This window comes from Elgaria multicarinata, chromosome 9, assembly GCF_023053635.1.
Source record: "Elgaria multicarinata webbii isolate HBS135686 ecotype San Diego chromosome 9, rElgMul1.1.pri, whole genome shotgun sequence".
Taxonomy (NCBI): Eukaryota; Metazoa; Chordata; class Lepidosauria; order Squamata; family Anguidae; genus Elgaria; species Elgaria multicarinata.
Window position 1 is genome coordinate 74,606,720 of NC_086179.1, and position 16,998 is coordinate 74,623,717.

The window sequence follows — 16,998 nt, forward strand, 5'->3', positions numbered from 1 at the left end:
ACACTCCCTAAGGACAGCAGCTTCCTTTGCCCCCAGAGAGCTGAGCCTAGGAACTGGTGGTGCCTTGTTGGTCATGTTGCCTCGAGGATGCAACCCAGACCCTTCTTCCAGGGACCTCCCTTGGGCATTATGGATGGGACTTCTGTTTCTTCATGGAGTAAATGGCTGTGCTCATCTCCTCTGTTGTTTTTATCCATCCCTCTGTGCTTAATAAAAACAAATAGACAGACGGACACCATTTCGGGCACCTTTTATTATAAACGATAATATTTCTGCTTCAGAATTATTATTATTATTATTATTATTATTATTATTATTATTATTATTATTATTATTATTATTTATTTATTTATATAGCACCATCAATGTACATGGTGCTGTACAGATTACACAGTAAATAGCAAGACCCTGCCGCATAGGCTTACAATCTAATAAAGTTGTAGTAAACAATAAGGAGGGAAAGAACAGAAAATAGGGGCAAAATCTGTCCTGGATTATCAAAAAACCTACACCTAGATCTGCCCTTGGAGTTTGGGAGTGGGCACTAATTACATTGTTTGCTAGTTGCTGGTCCAGGGATGCCCCTTGTGGGATATGTCAGGCAAGAATCATGCTTAGTAGGATTCCCTCCCACCCTTTAAACAACACCCACATTCCCAGTACCATATTGCAAAATGCTTTTAAAAGAGGTGTCATTTTCAAACACGGGATGCCAGGATGCTCAGAGAACTGAAGCTGAAGCCAAGTGAAACCCCCTCCTCATGCATATGGAACTAGTTTCATTTTAGATCCTGACCATTAAATCCAGAAAATGATAAGATGGATCAACTGCTAGACTTGGAACTGGGTTATCTGTTCCATATTAACAGATAATCCTGCACATTACCTATAAGAATTTAGCACCCATATCCTAACAGCACGGAATGATGAAACATGCAGTGAAGTTCTAAAGGTGAAGCTTCTCATTTTGCTTCCAAACAAACAACGTAATGCACGTTTAATCTTAGAAAATGGAAGGAGAACTCTCACTGTTTATAAACCTGAATGCTCACTCACAGCTCAATCCCAATTCATGTCTCCTCATAAGTAAACCCACTTCTATTGGGTGCCAGATTGGTTCACATGGTTACAGGAAAACAAAGTACTTTATCAATGTGAGCAGGGTTTGCACATGATGTCATTTATATCAATCATTTTATCAAGGCATTTATGTTACAAAGTGGATGTGAGCATCAGCAAAATTACCGAAGCATATGTGTAATTGTATACGTTTTCCTTTTCTCTTGTTGATAAAGAAATCATGTTCACTGCCCAAATAAGGGAGTTACCCACCTGCAAACACACTTCTGTAAGATAGAACAATGCAATATTATCTTTTGTCACGTCACTCTGAAGCCATTCTAGGATTTTTGTGTGGTGAGAAGCAGCAGAGAGGGTATTGTGCCCCTGTGAGGGTGTGGGACCCTTGTTTTGAAGTGGAAAAAAAGGAGCACTGCCCACCTCATATTGCTAAGTAGGGGTGTGATCCGCTCCGATTAGGAGCGTAGAAGCAGTAGCGGATTGGCCTGCTCCGCCTTACCCAGAGGCGGAGTAGGAGCGGACCGCGGACCCCTAGAAGCAAGGCGAAGAGAAGCGACCATTTTTCGGAGCTCCTAGTTCAGGCGGAGCGCTCCGGTCGCCATCTTGAAAACATTTCGCCATAGGATTGCATTGCGGGAAATAATCGCGCATAACTAGGTTGTTTTTGAAGCTATCGTTCTGGAAATTCTTGTGCTCAGAGAGTCGTGGATGGGGGTCATTTTGAGACCACTCTCACCTCTCTGCGTTGTGTGGGTCGCGTGCTATATTTTTTTGAAAATCGGGTCAACCGCGCGGCTCAAACGGCGTTTTCGGCTTTTCGCCCATAGGATTGCATTGAGGGAAAGAATCGGGGATAACTGGGGGGGTTTTAAGCTATCGTTCTGAAAATTCTTGTGCACAGAGAGTCGTGGATGGGGGTCATTTTGAGACTACTCTCAACTTTCTGCGTCGTACGGGTCGCGCGCTAGAAGTTTTTAAAAAATCGGCGGGAAAAATACCTTTTTCAAAGGGCTGAGGGGCAGAGTCAGCTCCCGGTCATGATGATCCCAAAGTTAGAGGAGGGCATAGGCAAAACAGGTAACTTGGGATTCTGGGAAACTTCTCTTTCTTCATCTGAACGGGCTTTTCCCCGTGTTTTTTAACACAGTAGCCCCACCAAATGCACAAACACAACCTGAAATCATATACTAAGCCAAGAATAAGAGATAGAAACACAGCACTGCTCCCCACCCTAATTTTGGGGAACAACTGAAAAGATGTGGTGCAAGGGGATGAGCTCCCCTAGGGCATCTCATTGTGGACGTGCCCCCACTCTCTCCTGCACTGGAAGGCCATTAGAGCCTTCCAAAGAGAGTAAAACGGTGGAGCAATGCCTATCATGAGTTGAAGTGAATGTTCACTTTTTAGTGGTGGAGCGATGCCTGTTATGAGTTGAAGTGAGCGTTTACTTCTTAATCTCAGAGCTGTTGGTGGCTGTCTTGAGTTGAACTGGCAGCTGCTTCCCCCTCCCCTGGGCACGTCCCCCTATTGCTGGTAAAAGACAGATATAGCCTTTTTTAAAAAAATCTTCTTGCTGTTTATTCAGCAACACTGCTGCTTTTAATTCCACCCCTCCTTTGTTTATTTATTGATTTATTCCATTTTATATGCATTACTGGCTTATCCTTGGCTCACTTCCTTATGCCCCCAGAAATGCCAGCTGCATGCCTGCCTGCCTTCCCTCCCTCCTCCCCTGCCGACCTCGCAGGGATGTTGTGTGTGTGTGGCTTTGACTCAGGGGAGAAGTCCTTCCTGCGCTCACTTGGAGTTTTGGAAGTTCCAAATTTTGCAGGTTTAAGCCCCGCCAAAAAACAGGGGATGATGGGACTGCCTTGAGTCTCGGCGTGTGTATGTATCCCTGGATAAGCTTTCATGGTGGTGAGTTTGAGGTTTCTAACGTGCAAATTGACGGAGCTATGGAAAGGGGTGTGAATGGGATGCCTGATTTTCAAAAATTCCCCAAAAATCAGGGGATGATGGGATTGCTTTGAAACTTGGCGTGCGTGTGTATACCCCCATGAGGTGTCATGGTGCCAAACGTGAGGTTTCTAACTTGAACAGAAAAAAAGTTGTATAATTTTTTAGCTTTCAATGCAAGCCTATGGGGGGGGGGGAACGGAGCTCCGGATCCGGATCCGGAGCTCCGAGCGGAGCGGAGCGGAAGTGGGCGGAGCGGGGGCGGGGCAGAGCGGCCCAATCCGGAAAATGGCGGATCTGCAAGTGAAGCGGAGCGGGGGGTCCGTGCACACCCCTATTGCTAAGGTAAGTGACAACTAAAACCCAATGGAGATTTCAGAGAAAAGTCTTTGATCCTCCCATGATTTGGGAAGGCTTTCATTCACCCCAAACTTCCTTGTGAATGGCCAAACATAAGGCACATGGGGGTGGGTGGCACAGCGGTAGATGCAATCTTGGCTAGCATCTACTCCACACAGCTACAACGACTCACTCAAAGCTATAATTAGTACAGAGAAGCCAAAATCCCCCTTAACAGGGACTGGTGAATTGTGGGGATGAACAAATACAGTATGTATAAAATAATGATAGCTTCCCTAATATAAGGTATATAGGAAAATTTCAATGCTAATCTATATATTATTACTTGGCACTAAACTGACGGAATTCAATTGAGCTTAGTTATTGAAAATTGCAGACTCTTTGGCTCATGGGAGTCTCCTGCGAGTAACACTCTCCTGGGAGTAAGTCCCATTGGAGCTTTATACCAACTCAGACTATTGGTCCATTTAGCCAAGTATCGTCTACAAAGATTGGCAGCTGCTCTCCAGGCTTTAAGACTGGGGCCTTTCTCAGTCCTCCATAGAGATGTCATGGATCAAACCTGGGTCTTTTTTTTTAATGGAAAACATGTGTTTTACCACTGTGCAGAACCTTAGGACTTGGGGACAAACTTGGTAGTTTCGGGGTCCTAATCTGGCCCTCCAGGGCCATGGAGGTTGGTGGCTTTGATTTCAGTGGGGCTGTGAATCCACTCTGGGTTTCAGTCAGAACCCATCAGAATTCAAAAGGAGCTATCCAAGCTACTGAACCCTCTCCCTCACTCACAAATCACTGGTGATTTTCTGTATTTTATGTAGGTTCCCACCCACCATTCTAAAAGGTTGAAATGCCTCTCAGAAAAGCTTTGTTACTGGCAGTAAGAGCTTTAGGTTAAAACATGCTGGCATATTTAGTCCCACACTTTTCCTTTCACTCTCTCTCCTTTTTCCTTCAGCCCAGGCCTGAGCAAACATGAGCTCTAATGCAGAATCCAACATACTTGCTCAGATTTCTAATTTTTTGGGTGGTGGTGGTAGTAAAATACAAGTTGATGATCCTAATAATCCTGGCAAATGCTTAAAGAATGAAGTCAGGTGCTTAATGTTTTCTAAGCCAATGGTTAAAAACACAGAACCTTTAATATGCCCTTATGAATATAAAGGAGAAACAGCAGCTGGAGGTTTCCACATTTCCATCAGGGAAGAACCATGTGTTTAGACAAGGGCTCTGAGGAATGCAGGCATCTCCCAGGTGTAGCTTCTTCCAAAGCTGTGTTTCATGGATGAGGAATATTGCACCTGTTCAAAAGCTGTTAAAGGGGAGAAACCTGAAATAAAAATCTGGCAATCCCACCGCCCTTGGTAGCTTTCTTCAGCATCACCAACTGAGTCCCGCTGAAACTCAAAGCTGATCTCCATCAGTTTCAGTTGTCCTCAGATGGCTTCCCCCTTTCTTTATAATGGGAAGGCTCATCTCCTTCAGCTTGGTTGAGCTATTAAGCGATGAGTCCATTAGCTTTGGTCAGCTTCGCAAGTGTTCATAAGTTTACTCTGAGGCTATCTCAGTCCAGAATTGCATTTCCTTTTGGAAAAATGTGTTTCAAAGCAGAAATGTCAGGATGACACACAACATATCTGTGCATGCCGGTTCAGCTAAAGTGATTATATTTCTTTCTGCCTTATTTGAAATTGAATTATTTGCTGATGGGTAAAGATCCTTCAGGATCAAAATCTGTCTCTGTCTGTCTGATGGTCTCTCTCTCTCTCTCTCTCTCTCTGAGACGTACTCCTAACAAAAGACTTTCTTCATTTTTGGTTTTGTCTTAGAAATACAATAATGGGGAAATAATAAAAACGAAGACAAAAACTTGGCTTAACATTATGCCTCTCTTCTTGAGTGTAATTTTCCACCCAATGGTATGATCCACAAAGGCATATAACATTCCTGGCTTGGTCCTCCAAAGATATGTTAGAGTTCTAAACAATTCCATTTTAAACTGCAGGGCAAGAGCAGCCGGGTGGGGGGCTGTTTGCATGAATCTCCATGTTTCCTTTTTAAGCAAACCATTTTATACATCAAGAAAGCCAATCTGGTGCAGTGTTCAGAGTAGGACTAAGAAGACCTGGGTTCAAATCCTCGCCCACAATTCTCCCTGGGTGACCTTCCATAAGCTAAGGCCTAACCTGCCTCAAAAGGTTGTTGTGAGAATAAGGGGGGAGGGGAGCTACCTACGTCACCCTGAGTGCCTTGGGGGATGGGTGGAATGAAATAGATAAGATCATGTTGCGCAAAGGCAGGGATAAAGTGTCATGCTGATAGGTTTATTCTGCTGACTATCATCTAAGAGAGCTGGGCCAATATGTATTTGGCTATTCATGGGGCATGCAAACTCTTCTATCCGACTCAGGGCCTTGCTAGACCTGCCAGATAATCCGGCCGGGAGTCGGGGCGACGGCGCGCTGCAACTAGCGTGTGCTGTCGCCCTTTCCCACACGTAAGATGCAATGAGGCAAGGGGAAGCCCCGTTGTGTCCGCCATTTTCTTTAGATCTTAAAGGGCCATGTGCGCAGGAGCGCACCGCCGGAGCAGGTAAGTGATTTTAAAAAATAAAAATGAAAATAAAGCCCCCCTGCTCCCCCTGCCCCTGATCCCCCCACAATTCCTGATGCCCCCCTGCCTGCTCACTCGCCCGTCCTCCCATGGCCGATGCCTTGTCCCCTGTCCTTCCCCCCGTCTGCCATGCCCGATGCCCGCTCTTCTCCCCCCACCCCGATGCCCACTCTTCTCCCCCATCCCCCGTCCGCCATGCCCGATGCCTGCTCTTCTCCCCCACCCCGATGCCCGATGCCCACTCTTCTCCCCCATCCCCATCCTCCATGCCGATACCCGCTCTTCTCCCCCCGCCCCCCGTCCCTGATGCCCAATGCCTGCTCTTCTCCCCCCGCCCCCGTCCATCATCCCGATGCCCGCTCTTCTCCCCCTGCCCCCCGTCCGCCATGTCCGATGCCCGCTCTTGTCCCCTATCCCCCATCCCTGATGCCCGATGCCCGCTCTTCTCACCCCATCCCCCGTCCACCATGCCCATGCCCGTCCTTCTCCCTGCCGGGTCTGGGCTTCCCCCCGGCCCCTATCTACCCCCCACTGTGATCCCCCTGGCCCGATGGGCACAGCACTCCTATGAGCACTGTGCCCAGTCCATGGCTTCTCCCGGCTACTCGCGAGTAAGCGAGCAGCTGGAAAAAGTCACGGACCCTGCTAGACCTTCCGCAGCCCCAGCCTCAGCCCGGGGCTGCAGAAAAACCGGGCCTTAAGTGAATCCGCTTATGCCGGGTTAAGGGAGGCTTTAGCCCGGCCTGACCTTGGAATCCCCTGTGCATCATCTGGATGCACAGGAGGGAGACCGGGCCTCACACCAGGCTAACGCCTGGTCTAGCAACGGCTTCAGACTCCATATATTCACTGCAGTCAGAACCGTCCAGCAAATCAACTTTGGTGTGGACAGTGTTCCATCTCATAACCTCAGTTTAAACGTAGGACCAATGGGCATCTTTAGAATTTTTAGTTATTCTCCAATCAGATGGTACCAATTTCAATTCTACCTTCCTTTATGAAAGGACAGAAAACTGGCTTCATTTTCACCTCTTAGTGGTAATTTGCCAGTATACCATATTTACAATGTAATTTTCTTCAGGAACAAACCTTGAATAAAAAGCACACATTTTGATTTTACTGTTAACCCATCCAGACTCTCAGTGATAGAAATAAAATGTAACAGCTCAATGTTACCTCAGTTTTACCTCAGTTTCTTCACCACAAACAGAGGTGTTTTTATTTGCCTGGGTTTTTCAGCAAGTAATGTAAAGTTGCCTTGATTATGATGTTATCTGTTCCATTGAATTTTATGGCTTTGTTTTAATTGCTCTTTTTTTGGTACTACTTTAAAATATGTAGAGTTTCTTATGATTTTTTTGGATGTGACCCTCAAAGTTTTAATTGAAGGGTGGTGACAAAAATAAATAAAGGGATCTGGGAACTGGACTACTTCTGAAGCTTACCCATATGAGTTCAGCCTTACTAGTCCCTCTTCTGTGTGTTCCTCACCAGCCTGATACTCATGAAGTTAACAAGTGAACTTTCTGTTTTTCCCATCGGTAAATCTCCATGCTTGGAAAACCTTCACCAAGCTAATTTCTGCATGTCAAACTGTTCTTAAAGATACAGGAGCAGGGAAAGTAAACATTTGGCAACCAGTCCTAAACTTGAGATAATAATTTTCTAATAAAGCAAAAGCCTAGTTTAAATACCAGTCAAACCCATATATAAACAGCAGTTGGGAGTTTTGAAGAAAATATTACATTGATTGGAGGAGCTGCATGAGAAAGGGTAAAGCAACCCAAAGGTAGAAAAAAAGTGTTCAGACAAAATTAACAAGAATGTATTTGTGTGTTCTCATTATAAGAATGCATTCAACTCCATTTAAGAGTATGATTAAAATCTCAAACCTTTGCAGAGAGACTTACAAAAAGGATTAGACCTAAAAGGAAATGTCAGGGTAGGCTGGTGGAAAATGAAGGTGAATAGAGTCTGGAAGTCAATAGGAAAACAAATATATCAATACCATGATAGATAAAGTGACGTTGCCAGGGGAGGCTGCTTAAAAATGTAGCACCTTAGCCAAAGGTCCTTCAAAAATTAAATTGGTAGTATGTCTAACTGTTCCCCAAAGAAATATCTGCTTAGGATAAGTGAAGCAGAAATTATTTTCCAAGGGATTTGGTGAATATAAGAAACAACCAGGGCCAAAAAAGCAAGCTCTTGACAGAGAGCAGATTATGTAGATCTAGTTGAACCTAAACAGCTCTTTTTTAGAAGCCTCTGCCTATTGTTATTGGATCCTCACACTTTAAATTTGGGTACACCCAAAGTAAAAGCCTCCAGAAAAAAGGATTTTGAGAAGAAACAGATGATGCATTTAAAAATAACACGCCAACACTAATATTTTCACAACTGTATAGAGGAGGACTAATGAGTCACTATGACCCCCTCCCAACCACCTCTTCTCAGCGTGGCTCCCTCCCTCCCTGTAGACAGTGTGGGTTCGCTGGTCGCCCCTTGGCATTCCAAGTAGGATTTTTTTGCTCTTAATCATTTGGATTGAGAGGTTTTTTTTGCTTACTTCACACTATAAAACAGCAGGGGAGTATTAATTAGGTTGATTTGGTACAATTTGGTCACATTTATCTTGGGAGCAGGTGTATGGGCATCGGGAGCAAGGTTAGGGTTGGTGAGCATTCTTAGGCACTGTTCAGGTGATTGGTAACACCTGAGGCCCTCAGCTGGGAGTCCCGCAGTACCAGATGATGGGATAAGAGTTACCTCTGAGGCCAACCTTACTCAGAGTTTTGCAACTTGAGTTGGAGTGACATCGGAAGTCCTCCCTACCCCAAAAGGGGAATCAGGATGAGTGGCGACATATGAGCATCACCTATCAGGATATGAATGGCTCACCTGATCCCAAATATGGCCTATAAGTGGCCTAGTCAGGATGCCCGTTTAGGCCTCCATCACCTTTCACTCTACTCAATAAACGTGGCCCTATTTAAATCAAATACTTTTGTCTCATCTCGTTATTTCGCCTTCCACTTCCACAAATAGACTAGCAGCTTCTGTGGTGGTAGACAATGAGCCTCCTAGTAGTAGTGAGTGAAGCAGTCTGCTTTCATTGTAAATCCTTCACCAACAGATGCTATCACCTATGGTTGCTGCTGAAGAGATGAGTTCTCTTCAAACTTTAGTGTCCTGATATATTTTGGTAGGCGAATTAAACTCGAAACTTTTTATAGAAATCAAGAAAGGAAAGAAATCCTTGGAATTCATTAAGAGTAGGATGTACGCTCATAAGTCAAGACTGCATAATGGTTATAAGAACAACCATTAGGGTGGATCCAGAAGGCTTCTTGCATAGTAGAAGGAGGATCTGATCCCCACCTCCAGCTGTGGCCTCCTGCACCTGCACTACATCCCATGCAACCCTCAGGACCAGATTTTCAGGAAGAAAAGGCTACAATGGGAAGGAGGTGGAGAAGCCCCATTGCTTAAAAGAACTTCAGTCTCAGTTTTTTAGATCTCCCTCACTGTTTACTTTGTTTGCTAGTTCCACTGGAGGTCCTTTATGCAGCAGTCCTGTGTCCTTGGCATCCACTAGTGGTAGGGTTAACTCTTCAAAACATACTTTCAAATGGATTTGTTCAATACCCTGACTAGTTAGGCTGGTTGCAAGTATAGATCAACAACACCTTTTGTTCAGATTTGGAGCGTCATCAGATGGAGAGAAAATGTGCTTCCTTATCCTCCGCCCCTGCTCCTGTCTCACAATACTTCCTCTTTCTTCTCAAAGAAGAAAAGGGAAGTAAACTAGATCATGTGGCCCATTCAGCGGCCATTTTTATTTCACTGCTTTTCCTGCACACAGCAGGAAATGGTGGCACATTCCGCTTCCTAAAAAAAAAAAAAAGTCGGATTAAAAGGGGTCTATTTTGTGATGGGAAAAAAGGTAAGAAGGAGCACGAGGTGCATGGAAGGTGGACATCATCATCTAATGGATGCATAAAAACTGAGTGGGCAGTAGCAAGAATGCGATAAAATGCTCATTTGATGAACCCCGTGTAATCCAAAGTCTGCAGAATACACTGGATTCCCTACCAGCAGCAATATAGTCATATAATGCTTTGGTAAGTGATTCTAATATTGATAAACTGTAGGTGCACAAATTAAATTTAAATAGTAAAGTAAACATGGCTCCTGATGCTAAGAAAAAAGAAAAGAATGATGTATCCTGAGTCTCCACCAGATGAGGCAGCATTTTAAAAACTTGTAATGTAGTGTAAATAGCTTCTTTACGGCTGCCATTTGTGCAGCATTGCTTATACGGAAATCCCTGAGGAGGCTCAAACAATCCAAATTTGATAGTACTGTCAGAAGAAGAAATATAAGCAAATGATGAAAGTCAAGACAATCATGTTTTAGAAAAGTTTGTGTCTGGGGAAATTACATCAAACAGTTTGGCAAACAGATAGTACTAGGATGTTGTTGTTGTTGTTGTTAGGATTGTCAGTTATTGGCATTAATCGACAGCCACCAGAATGTTAAATTGTATATAGCAAAATTATTTTGAAAGGTTTTTAACATAGTGAGGACTGCTTTGGAGATCAGACAAACCACTTTCTTCTCAAGCAGACAGATCTTTGGCAACCTGTTTCTAAAATGAAGTAGTTCAGCTCATTTCTTCTGTAACCAGTAGTAAAAACTGAAGGCGAGGATAGCATCTCTGAAAACTGTTTAAAACCAATTTCACATGGTGGCTTCCCATTCTATCAAGCCCAAATTTTGGATTAATTCATCCTTACAGGCAAGAGTACAAATGGTTAGCATATCAGAATTATTATTCCTATATCTAAAAGGGGGGACCTGAAACTCATTGCTACACATGCTTTTCAGTTACTATAGGGTTTAAAAAAATAAATCCTGTTGTTTGTTATCTCTACATTAATTCCACATTCAGTGACCTGAAGAAATGAAGTGTTTAAGAGCTCCAGTGTGGAAGCAACCTGGGAAATCTCTGTCCCTCTCTTCAGTCTAAAAAATCTCATTTTTAGACTTTAATTCTGAAGATAAGCACTTTAAAACTAGTGTCCCTAATTTGCCCAAAGACACCTCTCTTGATGCCCACCAAGATCCCTGACCCTCCTGGTTTTTATTTTGTGCTGCAAAGCAAGGTGTTGCCCTCTAGAGCTATCTTTATTTGGCTTCAAAAAAGTAGCTTTGAGCTTTAGAGCTCACACCCCACCTTTACCTTGATCTTAGTTTCTTGGCCAAGTTACTTTTCTTTCAGACTCATCAGTTCGACTTCTGGGAAATGAGCATTCTGTGATTGGCCATGTCTACTGCGGTGGCCATTTTGTGAATAAGCAGTTACCCCCTGGGCAGCCTTTTTGTGAAAGGGCCCATGGCATTCTCTCAAAATTTCAAATGTGCCCATTGACCTAAAGCAATTGGGGACTCCTGCTTTAAAACCATAAAGCAACAATAAGAAACAGCAGAGCAATCAGAAACAAATTCACACCAAATCAGGTTAACTCTCCTCACGTAGGACTAAATATCCAATCCTACTCTTGCAGGATCATTCATTCTCCATGAATGTGTGCATGAGGGATGTTTGGTGACTTTTGGGAGGAAATGTTAAGATTCCCCCCCCCTTTCCTTTAAATATGAAGTTGCCAGGTTTTCTTTTCTTTCTTTCTTTTTAACAAGGAAAATGACAACAAGCCTTGTTGCTGCTTCAGCAGCCTGGCTGCATTCTGTGGACAGAATGCCCCTTGGGAAGGATGCTACATCATCTATCAAAATGACCAAAACAGTTTCTGTATGGCAACCAGGCTGAAATGGATCCAGATAATTGGTGTCATCCAAAAGTGTCAGGAGCACAGCAATTACCAGTGAAGAACCTTGCCCAAAAGGCATTTCTGAGATTCTTACAGCCGTCCTAGATTTCCCACCACCACACACACAAAAAACAAAAACACTCTGGAAGTTTTATCAATCTCAGAAGTTGGGATATTTCCAGTTAAGGTGAAGTGTCATCCCATATTTTAAACTACTGATCACTACTATAACTCTATCTCAGGAGTTCAGTTACTGTTCTGGAGTTACTTTGCTCCAGAACATCAAGATGTTTTGTTATTCATATGATTTTTCAAAGGTCCATTTTTTTTCTGTATTAAAATTGATTTCAGTAAAGAAGCATTTTAAAAAAAGAAAATTAAAGATTAAGACTGCAACCCTATACATACTTGCTAGACAGCAAGTCCCAATGAACTCTCCAGGACTTACTTCAGAAAGGACATGCATAGTGTTGCACTATAATTCTGAAATCTAAGGTTTGTGTAGCAGGGAGTAAATCCATGTAACTTAGTGCCACTTAATTATGAGAAAACATGTTCTATAAATCCCATTTTGGTGCAGTTAGGTAAGTTAAAGCCAAAGGTGTACAAATAGTTCCTTTGTACTCTAGGTTCAAATTTCACCATATTTGTAGGGCCACCTAATGTATATCACTAGGTTCTTTATCGGGATGATTGGCACTAGATGCCTTCAACTGTTTGGGAAAGTTGTTTCAAGAATATAATGTATGGGCTTCAATTTTATAGTTCTAGGTAGGCTGTAATAGAGGATCTCCATTACTGAGTTTCTACTAAGAGGTGAGTCTTAAATACTTAGAACAACAGATATTGAACATGAACCACTGGTCAATTCAACCAAAAGTTAGGCCTTACAATTAGTCAAGATTACAGATGTCAGAGAAATCCACAATGGATTCAAATGAATTCAGATTTCTTTGCATCCAACCCATGGATCCTGCAGTAGTCTCATGGATTCTGCGGACATGTGGACCATTTTTAAATGTTATTTTCTGGGAATTCTACACAAATTTATTCATACAAAAATACAAAGGGAAAAAAACTGACCAAAAATGTGCATCTTCTCACACAGGCTGAAGTATGAAAGTGTGGATTTGATGGGGGGAAGGGGTTGTGCATTTTTCATTTTTTTCATTTTTGAGGAGATTTGTGTGACTGTGTGTTAGCTAATGAGGAATAACATGTTTGTGCATTTGCATATATTTGCATTAGCATAATAGAATGAAATTCTCCTACAAAATATCTGATTTTATCCATGAGCGGATGACAGAATGCCACATAACACAGATGGAATAGATTTAAGAAAGTCCATATATCCCCAGGCAAGATACATATTGAATTGATGGTAATAATTCAATATGTATCAATATGTCACCACCTTTCTTTATTATTACATAATTTTAGGAGCAAATGCATATTCCAAAAGAATTTGTTTGCTTAAGAGTTTTACTAAAGAAAAAAAGTCTGAGGTCATTGAATATTTAACAAACAGTATTTAAAATTCTGAAATCATATTATCGGATCCAAAAATGTCCCATTATTCCAGTAACCTCCAAGCTAATGAATCTGATTCAAGGTCACAGTCTTTAATGAGTTCCCTGGGTATTTCTTAAGAATGAATATTAAAAAAAAAGTATACTTTAGATAAAAATATTAACATTTTCTTTTAAATTTTAAGAGATATTTCCTTTGAGTTAAAAGATAAAATGTTCTAGTTCATTATGGCCATCTAGAAACTTTTTGTTTAGTACAGTACTACAATATTTTAGTTTGCAGCATTTTCTCTATAATACTAAAGACAAGAAACAAAATAACAGATTATACTTCTGTTTACAGATAAATCTTATTATGAAACAGTGATACTAGACATGAAAGAGGGAGACTTGACTTAAGGATGGGAACTATAACTCATGTTTTCATACACATCTACTTGTACTAAATATATTGCTTATGAGCATTCACAGTTTGAAATCTAACTGATAAATTGGAAATACAACTCTTTTCTACCTATGCAAATAATAATAATAATAATAATAATAATAATAATAATAATAATTCTTACCCATCTCTCCCTCTGGATCAAGGCGGTGTGAACACACATATAAAACACCATAAAATAAATATAATTGATTAAAAACATATAAAACTAATACATTATTAAAAGTCAGCACATTATTAAAAGGCATCTTAAAATTCAGCTGGGAAGGCCTGCTGGAAGAGATCAGTCTTTATAGCTTTCTTAAAATCCAGAAGACTGTTACGTTGACAAATCTCTCCCAGCAGGCCATTCCACAGTCTGGGAGTGTCAGAAGAGAAGGTCCTCTGGGTAATGGTTGTCAGCCTAGTTTTTGCTGACTGGAGTAAATTTTTCCCAGAGGACCTGAGTGTGTGGGGTGGATTGTATGGGAGAAGATGATCCTGGAGGTAACCTGGACCCAAACCATGTAGGACTTTAAAGGTAATAACCAACACTTTTTACTTTACCCAGAAACTAATTGGCAGCCAGTGTAGCAGTTTTAAAGCTGATGTAATATGGTCACCCCTAGGTGTACCGGTGACCAACCTGGCTGCTATATTTTGCACTACCGTATTTCTTCGATTGTAAGACACCATCGATTGTAAGACGCACACTAATTTCAGTACCACCAACAGAAAAAAAACCCTAAGACAGACCTGCGATTCTAAGACGCACCCCATTTTTAGAGATGTTTATATGGGGGGAAAAGTGCATCTTAGAATCGAAGAAATAGGGTAGTTGAAGTTTCCAGACTAGGCACAAAGGTACAGCGCACTGCAGAAGTCAAGCTTTGAAGTTACCAGCGCGTGCACTACCATCTTTAGGTCTTCCAACTCTAGGAAGGGGTGCAGCTCAATCAAGCCCATTACCACCTCCAAGCATTCATTCATATGATCATGTATTTCTAAATGATAAGCCAATGGTGTACTCCTATTATTATTATTATTATTTATTTATATAGCACCATCAATGTACATGCTTAGTTAACTCAGTTTAAAGTGCAATCATACATATATCTCCTCAAAAATAAGGCCAATTGAATTCAATGGGACTTATTCTCAGGTAAATGTCTAAGGGTGCAATCCCTTAGCCACTTACCTGGAAGTAAGCCCCACTGAAAATATGTGGGACTTACTTTTGACTAGACCTGAATTTTTAAATCTATCTTTATTGTGACTATTAACAAAACAAACAAACAAACAAACAAACAACAGATTTCCCCCAAAAAACACCAGTAATATAGCTACATGCTTTAAAGATCTCAGTTTCAATTATTGCAACATTCTAAAAAAGAAAAGCGGGGGACCAAATATCCATGTACATGTCCATTTGCTGGTTTACCTCTTGTTTGGAAGTTGCTAGTGTTGTTATTTATTTATTTATTTTTATTTACAATATATACCACTTCCCATCCAAAAGGTTTTTGAGCAGTGAACAACAAATAAAAGAATAAAAACAGAATGAAAAAGCAACATTAAAAACAATCATTTTTAAAAGAACTAAATTCTGATAAACCATAGCCGGTCATTCAATCCATTTCTAGTGTTGTAGTATCAGTCTTTTGGCAGTCAAAAGGGCATGAAAAATCCATTTACACAGACTATGTGTTTGTGGGAGTAAGCGAGTAGCCGCAAAAACCCTCGGAAGTCACTACACTTCCCCCAGCCCCGGCCTGAGGCCAGAGCTGGGGAAAAGGCGCACCATAAGCGAATTCGCTTATGGCGCATTAGACCAGGCCTCAGCGCGGCCTGCCACCGGATTCCCCTGTGCGTCATTAGGACGCACAGCAGGGAAACCGGGTCTGAAGGCGCGCTAAGGCCTCGTCTAGGAAGGCCCTCAGAGTCTATTATACTATGCCCAATCTGGTCCCTTGCTGTGTGTGGCACGTGTCGGAATATTGTGTGTACAGTAGTGATGACAACCAAATTTCATAATTAGTCTGCTCCCTGCTTGAACATCACCCGTTTGTAATGCTCAGCTTTCTAACGAGCCTTGACCAGCAGTTTACAAATTCTCTATTAAGTTTGGAATTGATTATGAGCTTCTGGGCATGTGAGTCTATGCTAAACAATGCAGTTTTCATGCATGTGCTGCATTGGTTGGATTAACCTTTCCCTTGCCTGATCTGGTGCTGCTCTCCTTTTCACCACTGCTGTTGCCCCACTGGCTCTCTGAGAAGAAGGAGGACTCAGGAGTCTCCTGCACCTTTCAATTTTGAGTCATCCTACCATCTCCCCTTGGCACTGTCACAGCTGCTGCCAGCTTTGGCTCCAAGGAGGCACTACAGCTCCCAAGATGCACTTTGATTTCATGTGCAAAAGCTTATTTACATGGAATGAGAGTTCACTTTGAAGAACTCTCTTCCCAGCCTTCACGGGTGAGTTCATTATTTTCTAAGCTAATAGCAACTCATTTTGGAGTAAGTTTACCCATCACTGCTATCCAGCATTAGGGGTGTGATCCGCTCCAATTAGGAGCGTAGAAGCAGTAGCGGATTGGCCTGCTCCGCCTTACCCAGAGGTGGAGTAGGAGCGGACCGCGGACCCCTAGAAGCAAGGCGAAGAGAAGCGACCATTTTTCGGAGCTCCTAGTTCAGGCGGAGCGCTCCGGTCGCCATCTTGAAAACATTTCGCCATAGGATTGCATTGCGGCAAATAATCACGCATAACTAGGTTGTTTTTGAAGCTATCGTTCTGGAAATTCTTGTGCTCAGAGAGTCGTGGATGGGGGTCATTTTGAGACCACTCTCACCTCTCTGCATCGTGTGGGTCGCGTGCTATATTTTTTTGAAAATCGGGTCAACCGCGCGGCTCAAACGGCGTTTTCGGCTTTTCGCCCATAGGATTGCATTGAGGGAAAGAATCGGGGATAACTGGGGGGGGTTTAAGCTATCGTTCTGAAAATTCTTGTGCACAGAGAGTCGTGGATGCGGGTCATTTTGAGACTACTCTCAACTTTCTGCGTCGTACGGGTTGCGCGCTAGAAGTTTTTAAAAAATCGGCAGGAAAAATACCTTTTTCAAAGGGCTGAGGGGCAGAGTCAGCTCCCGGTCATGATGATCCCAAAGTTAGAGGAGGGCATAGGCAAAACAGGTAACTTGGGATTCTG